We start from the raw sequence: 8,294 nt of genomic DNA, 5'->3' as shown, positions 1-8,294 counted from the left end.
CCTGGGCCCGGCTTCACTGGGGCTCAGCCGCCAGACTCCCCAGCCTGCGGCTGAATGGCTTTGCTCTCCGGGGGGAGTAAAGTCCTCCCAGCTGCGTAGGGGGCGGTGCGGGGAGAGGCAGGAGGACAGGCTTTTCCCACTCAGCCGGGATTGGTGCCAACAAACGTCCAGTGATTCCTGTGTGCTTTTCCTTCATTACTTCCTCTCATTAGCCCCTCGAGCACATCCCTATTCGATTCGCAGATGAGAAAACCGAGACCCTGAATGGTAAGACCTTACCCAGGCTCACACTGCAAGGAGGGCTGGGATGTGGGCAGCCAGACTCCAGGACCTGTGTGCTGCCCCCAGAACCAGGGTCCCATCCCGTCACCATAGCTGGGCCCCGGGGTCCCAGAAATGCTAAAAGTGGTCCCTCACAGCCCCAGGGAGAGTTCAGGGAGTGTTATGTTCAGAGGAGTGTCTGGATTGGAATTATGCTAAATTAGAAATTGGGCAATGTTAAAGACGTTAATAAGTCTCACTTTAGGACCAAGTGTGAAGTCATGGGAATCCTAGGTTACAGTTATTTCAGTGAGAAAACTAGACCTGAGTTAGGAGAGTTTACATTACATGAGATATTCAGGAACACGTCCCTTGCATAAAATAAGAAGCCCTGGCTACATCTCCTTTGTCCGTGTCTTGAAAAGCCCCACGTTGTTTGCATGCACTGGGACTGTGGCCAGTAATTTTGGTGACTGTTGGGCTGTTAATTTGGCCTTCTCTGATATTATCGCTTACGATCCGGTTTATTCAGGCAAACAAACCTACGATGTTTCGGTCAGAATAATGGTCACCCTTACAGGAGTGGTGATTGGAAGGGAGCTTCTGGGCGATGGAAATGTTCTACTTCTTGAACTGGATGCCAGTTGCAAGGCTGTGTTCAGTTTGTAAAACTGCTGAAAGCTGTACACTTAAGATCTGTGCATTCTTCTGTTTGCATCTTATACAGGAATAAGATGTTCCTGCAAGCTGGTTCTACCCTATAACCATATTCCCAAACCCATTGCTTAGGGAGCAGTACTTGGACCAGTGCCGAAAAATACGCCAAAGCCAACAGGTTTAGGGTGAGAGTCAGAGGTGATAAAACACTGTGAAGAAAGCCAGACAAACAACACGATACACCCGGTGGCTGACTTACAAGCCACCTGTACGATACCAGAGATAATCCTGAGAAACTAAAAAGTAGCTAAAAACAAAACAACAACACATGGCGGTAGATATATGCACCCTGAGAACTCTTTACATTTATCGCTTTAAGAATATATACCTTGGGATTTCCCTGGCGGTCCAGTGGTTAGGACTCCGCACTTCCACAGCAGGGGTCCTGGGTTCGATCCCTGGTCAGGGAACCCACAAGCTGCGCAGCGAGGCCAAAAAACAAAAAAGAATGTATACCTTGAATTATGCAAGGTCTTCAGGGACACAGCCTCACGTATTCATTTTCTATTGCAGAGTAACAATGTACCCCAAACCTAGTGGCTTGAAATGACACCCATTTATTAGCTAATAGCTCCGTAGGGCAGAAGTCCAAGCTGGCTTCTCTGCTCAGGGTCTGACAAAGCTGAGATTAAGGTGCTGGCAGGACTGTATTCATTTTTGGAGGCAAAGGAGAAGAATCTGCTCCCAAGCTCCTTCAGGTTGCTGACAGAATCCAGTTCCTTGCAGCCGTAGGATTGAGGTCCCCATCTCCTTGCTAGCTGTCGTCTGGGGGCCACCCTCTGTTCCTCGAGGCCAGCTGCCTTCCTCATCGCATGGCCCCTCCATCTGCAAAGTCAGCAACAGTGCCTGGAATCTTCCTCAAGGTGCAGATCTCTCTGACTCCCCCTGTGCTTTCAAAGGGGCTCCTGGGATTAGATTAGGCCCACCTGGAGAATCTTCCTGTCCTAAGGTCAGCTGTGTACATGACATACACAACAACTTAAGAACAGGAGTCAGAAGTGATGAGACACTATGAAGAAAGCCAGACAAACAACACGATACACCGGGTGCTGATTTACAAGCCAGCCCCCTGTACAATGTGTACGGCCATAGGTAAGGGTCACTTCCTATAACATAACAATTGTGAGAGAGATATCTCAGCATGTCCTCAGGTGCTGGGGAGGACAGTATGGAATCTTGGGGGCCACTTTTAGAACTCTGCCTCTTCATGCAAAGCGACGCTGTCCCCTCTGAGTACACTTCACCTTGGGATATGGAGCACGTGCAGAGAGCAATTCAGAGAGGCCGGGCTCCAAACCTGGGAATCCCACCACCAGGCTCCCTAGGGGAGGTCTGTGACGCTGGCCTGAAAGAACAGGAAGGATTTTTATCAGCTGTAATAAGCAAGTGGCCCTGGAAAGAGTGGGAGAAATGTCCAGAGTTGTAGCTTGGGCCACCCTGAGGAGGGCCTTCAATCTCAGGGTGAGGCATCTTGAATGTCATTCAGAAGCACAGAGGTCTCCAAACTGGGGGGACATGTGCCCCAGGGGTATCACAAGATCATCCATTAAGAAGGTGGCAAGGGGCGGACTCGAGGGCTCACGCCAAGGAATGCTTCCCAGAACTTCTGCTGCCAGTGTCCTTGTCCCCACGGTGAGCCACGGCCATCCCCCCTCTGCAGGAAACCCTCCAACACTAGCAGGTCTCAAGATTCTGCCCTCCAAGAAAATCTTGCCATGATTGGATAGGACCCCCCAGATAAATATTCCAGCCTTCAACCTGTTCACTTTTACATCCCTGAAAATGAATCACCATTGGAACAAAAGTTAAGAGAATTAAGACAAGAAACACAAGAACGGAACCAACAGTTCTGGGCAAACCAGAATTTGACTTTTCTAAAGGCTTTGAGATGGGCCACTTCTCAGGAAATCCACATCCAGACTTCTCCAGAGCACTGAGAGCTGTGTCCTAGCCAAGGAAAAACAAAAAGACGAAGAAAGGGAGTTCTGATAGCTGTCTTCTTTTAGGAAAAAGAAGAATTTATTGACTCAAGACTAAAAGCCAAAGGCCTGGAACTGAGAGCTGAATCAGGTCAGAAAGCAACATTGAATGCAGAAGAAATGTGTGACTTTTTTTTTTTTTTTTTTGCGGTACGCGGGCCTCTCACTGCTGTGGCCTCTCCCGTTGCGGAGCACAGGCTCCGGATGCGCGGGCTCAGCGGCCATGGCTCACGCGCCCAGCCGCTCCGCGGTATGTGGGATCCTCCTGGACCGGGACACGAACCCGTGTCCCCCGCACCGGCAGGCGGACTCCCAACCACTGCGCCACCAGGGAAGCCCGAAATGGCTGACTTTTACAAGGAATTTTTAAGTAAACATTTTCGGAAGCACATGTATTGTAACAGGGACTGGTACAAGCGTAATTTTGCCATCACCTTCTTCATGGGAAAAGTGGCCCTGGAGAGGATTTGGAACAAGCTTAGACTGAAATAAAAGAAGACCAGCAATGAGGAGCCCACCCTGACCCGCCCACCCTGAACCACCCACCAGTGTCTGAGTTTCCACGAGAAGCTGCTGCTTATAGGAGCTCATTTTATGAGGGCTCTAAAACCTGTGAGTGCAGGGCAGGCTGGGAGGACGCGGGTCCTGGTGCGCTGTCGCCCATGTGGCTCCATCCTGACTGTGGATTCCAAGCTGGCTCTTGGTCACGGAAGTGATGTTAAATAAAACCCAAGCACTGTGGGGGGGGGGGGAAGAAAAATAGAGGGTGTGGCAAGAAAACATTAGAACTTTATTTAGGGAATCCCCTGGAGGTCCAGTGGTTAGGACTCTGGGCTTTCACTGCTGAGGGCCCGGGTTCAATCCCTGGTGGGGAGCTAAAGTCCCTCAAGCTGTGTGGCGTGGCAAAAAAAAAAAAACAACCAAAAAACAAAACCAAACACTTTATATATATTTTTATCCCTTTTCTTTAGATTTCTACTTGGGGATGTGTTTTATCTCGTGCATAATAGACTTGTACAGTGGTGAATGTGTGTTAGTGATCTATTGCTGTAAAATGATCACTCCAAAACTGAGCAATTTAAAGTGAGGAATAGTTATCATCTCACTCAGTTTCTGAGGGTCAGGAATCTGGGTGCAGCTTAGCAGGTTAGTTCTGGCTCAGAGTCTCTCATGAGAGTGCAGTCAGGATGCATATCCATGCTACAGTCATTTGAAGACCTGACTGAGACTGGAGGATCAGCTTCCAAGGTGACTCACTCACAAGACTGGCAAGTTAGTGCTGGCTGTTGGCAGGAGGTCTCAGCTCCTCACCACACGGGCCCCTCCACAGGGCTGCTTGAGTGTCCTTGCAACATGGCAGCTGGCTTCCCCCAGAGCAAATGATCGGAGAGCACAAGGTGGAGGCTGCAATTTCTTTTATGACCTAGCCTCAGAAGTAACACTCCATCATCTCCACAGCATTCTAGTGGCTCCCCAGTGTGGAAAGGAACCACACGAGAGAGTGTGAATACCAGGGGGTGAGAATAATCAGGGGCCATCTTGAAGGCTGGCTGCCACAAGATGTATAGAATTATTAGATGAGTGAATGTGCACTGGGGACACACAACCAAAACCACTGTACTGATGTTGGCACCTGAACAGCCAAGTTAAAGACTGACTACAGGGGCCCGTGAAGAGTTGCCGGCAGGGCAGTGGTGAGGTCAGAGCTGTAAGCTGAACAATGGCCTGGCCTCGGGGTGGGTGCTGGGTCAAAGGTGGGTCCCTGAGAGGCAGGGGGCTCTGTCAGGAGGCTGCCGAGTTGGTCTCAGTAAGAAAGTGTGAGGCTTGAGGCCAGAGAGGGACGGTCACAGGGGCAGAAGGTTGCAGAAGAATGGAGCTGACCTGGTGGCTGCTGAACACAGAGCGAAGGGGGGGATGGGGGCAAGGACAGCAGTGCACCTGACCGGGGCCCACAAGGCTCCTGGAGACCACAGAGACTTCTGGTTACACTGAAGGCAGGGTCTTGGGTGCTGCCCTGTGATGAGGCCACAGTGGAAAGAAAGCAGACCAGGACGGAGTCCCCCACTGTGGGGGAAGCAGAAGAAAGAGCCCCAGGAAGTGGGGGTGACCTTCAGGGCCAGCTCTGGGGACCCCAAGTGCCAGATTAAAGATGATCAAGGAGAAAGGGGTCTGGGCCTCCTATCGGAGTGAGTCAGGAAGAGGCAAGTGCTTTTCTGGCAGGTGGAGGCGGGGCCTGGGCAGTTGGGGGACAGAGAAGGGGCTGGTGGGGAGAGGGACGCTGAGAAGGAAGGATGCCGACAGCCAGAGGTCCCCAAGAAGGATGTTAAGGGGGTGGAAAACTAGAGAAGCAGAAAGAACCTAAAGGCTGCTATCAGCCAGATCTGAGTTCACCTTATCTAGGAAGTGGGTTTAATGCCCATCTCAGAGTTACGTCAAGGTTAAATAAGATAATGAGTGGAAAGCCCTTAGAACAGTGCCTGGCATGTACCAAGTGCTCTGTGCATGCTACCTATTTTTATTCTTATCACTAGCAGCACAGCCAAGAGTTGAGTTACCTCCAGGGCCTCTGCATGAGGGGAAAGGGGGAAGGCTGGGTCAGGATAGCAGAGGAGGTCTCTCCCCAAATCCCAGAGGGTGGTGAGCAACTTCCCCGGGGCAGAACTGGGGCCCTGGGGTGTTGTCTGAGTTAAGACAGCCCCCTCCCCTTCTATGGAGGAGACCTGCGTCCTGAGCCCACACCTGCTCACACTTCTCTCTCAGAGCGCTTTTGAACTCGTGTTTGGAGTGGGCCCCAGACCCAGAGGGCTGGGATTCCACCTCGTGCCTCTCAGCACCCTGTGGGTTGCAGAGTCGTGTGCCCAGCAGACCCAGCAGAAGAGGTGACAACAAATGGGCAGAGGGGCACAGAGAAGGCTCTGTGCTGACTTTCCAAAGAGGGTGACCAGTGGTTCCCCAAATCTAGCCGAGGCTGACTTGGGCTTGGGTGGAGATGAGACAGGGGAGGTTAGGGGGCTGCACTAGGGCTGGAGGGCTCAGCTCCAGAAGCAGCGGCAGAGAAAGAGGGGGCTCTGAGCAGGAAGCGGGGGAGCCACTGCACACAAGTTTCAGATGTGAACTGATAAACCCACCCAGGGGCTTCAACATCCCCTCCCTGGTGCTGGGCGAGAACTCGCCTGTGTGGAGGGGCCGCAGCGCCCCGTCTCCCATAGGCACGCCCCATCCTGGCTCTGTCCTCCCCAACCCCACTGTCTTTTGTGCTGGGACAGCCATGATCCTGTGACCCAGGACCCTCTCTCCTCTTTCCTACTTTTAGAGGGTGAAAATTTTAGAAAATTGTAAAACTCCAAAAGTTTCCAAGTTTTATTTAACTTTCAAGTTTACCCAGTAACAGAGAACAGATCAAGAGGCCAAGAGCAATAACCATTACCAGATTCTAACATGTGCCAGGCAGTGTGCCAATGGCTTTACGTGTTTTTTCCCTTTATTCCTCACAAGAATCCAACAAAGTAGTTACTATTCCCATTTAACAGCCAGGGAAACAGGGTCAGAGGAGTTAAGCCCTTTGGCCAGTTGCAGTGACACCACGCCTCTCATCTTGACCTACGACCACCTCCTCCCTGGCTCTCTACTGCCCCCGACCATACCTCCTTCACCAGGACCCACGGCAGCCAGCCGCTGCCCTCTTACAGCCCTCCCGCAGGACTTTTCCTGGTATTTATAAAATCCGCGTGAAGGCCTCAGACCTTGCTGACTCCTCTGACCCATATCCTACTTCTCTCCCTCCCCTGACTCTGCTCCACTCTGTGACCTCTTTCTGTCCACCAACATTACAAACTTCTTCCTACCTTGCATCCTTTCTCTACCTGACACACTCCCCCACCCCATGCTTCATCACAGTTCAGGTCTCAACTCAAATGTCGCTCCAAGAAGAAGCCGCCCTGACCACCCTGTCTAGACTAGCAAGGACACACACCCAGTGGTCACTTTCTTTCCTCAATAGCACCATCATTATCTTAAATTCTCTGCATTCCTTTACTTGCTACTCTCTGTCCCCACTGGGTAGACCCCCCCACTGTGTTCCCAGCATTTCAAACACTGTCTGGCACCAAGGAAGATCCAAATTAGTATTTGTTGAAAAAAATAGAGGGGGGTGAAGAGGAGCCAGGCTTTTTAAAAATAATAATAAATTTAAAAATAAATAAAAGCGGGAAAAAAAGAAAAAAAGAGGATCAGGCTTTGAACTCCAGTCTGTGTGGGAACCCAGCGCGCCTACCACTCAAGCACATGTGGTCTCCCTAAAGGGACAGGAAAGAGCTCTTTATAGATTTGGAAGAATACATCCCAAACTGCTAACATGCTTCCCTCTGAGGAGTATGTGGAATGAGATGGGGAAGGAACTTTTTTTTAACCACACGTATTTCTATATTTATTTGCAGTTTTGTAAGGTATGTGTATTAGTGTTGTAACCTAAAACATAACGCATGCACAACTAGGGGATTTTACCCCTTCTCAGTGAACTCTCCTTAACCCCTTAGATGCAGACGGGTTACCTGCACACACCTTCCTCAGCTCACAGCTTTCTCCCTTCAGCCAATGGCAGAGAATGTGAGCACAGCCTCAAACCATTTGCTCCTACGCAGAATCAAGCTAAAAGAAGGGTTATTGGAAAAGGCGGTGCTTCTCCATCCAGCAAGACATCAGAATCACCTGCGACGTTTCCTGAAAGGCAGACACCACCCCCCCCCCAGTCCCACCCCCAGGACTGGCCTCTGCTGGATTGAGTGCTGCTCAAAAACCAGCAGGGCGATCCAGAGAGGACCCCTGCTTTAAGGGCCACACCTCTGGGGATCTCCACCTCTAGCCTTGGATCTGGTCAGGCCAGGGCAGCACCCCCCAACACTGCCCCCCAACGCTGCCCCTGGGGGTTGGTCTTTTCCATCCAACTCTCAAATCTGGCAGGGGTGGCTACAAAATTGCCCTTTTGCACAGTTCAGGACTTAACCACCCCACCTCAGCCTTCCTCCCTGGGGTCCCTGAATGAGAGAGAGAAAGAGGTAGGTGGGATCCCCCAGCTGGTGTCAGCAATGGCTCATCTATGCTGCAGTTGAGGCTGGTGTGAGGGGAGCCTGTCAAGCATATGAACAGTGGCAGACGGGAAGCTGAGAACGAGTATCTACAGAGCAGCATCTGAGAAACTTCAGTTAGGATTTAGGGCCCAGGAAAACCTGACTCCCTAAAAGAGCCAGAAGTTTTTCTCCTTCATAACATACACAACATACATGTATATGTATGTATGTATGCATGTAATGGACCATTTCCCTTTTTGCCCTGTCTACC

General features: G+C 51.0%; 1 pseudogene; it reads left to right on the top strand.

The window, feature by feature from the left end:
• The first annotated feature begins 2,388 nt into the window (after positions 1–2,388).
• LOC114889571 lies at positions 2,389–3,494 on the top strand (annotated as a pseudogene).
• Positions 3,495–8,294: the final 4,800 nt, after the last annotated feature.

Source organism: Monodon monoceros, unplaced genomic scaffold (genome assembly GCF_005190385.1).
Source record: "Monodon monoceros isolate NGI ecotype Baffin Bay Population unplaced genomic scaffold, NGI_Narwhal_1 Super_Scaffold_9, whole genome shotgun sequence".
Classification (NCBI taxonomy): Eukaryota; Metazoa; Chordata; class Mammalia; order Artiodactyla; family Monodontidae; genus Monodon; species Monodon monoceros.
The sequence above is the reverse complement of the archived record's forward strand: the minus strand, read 5'-3'. Positions and strand labels throughout refer to the sequence as shown.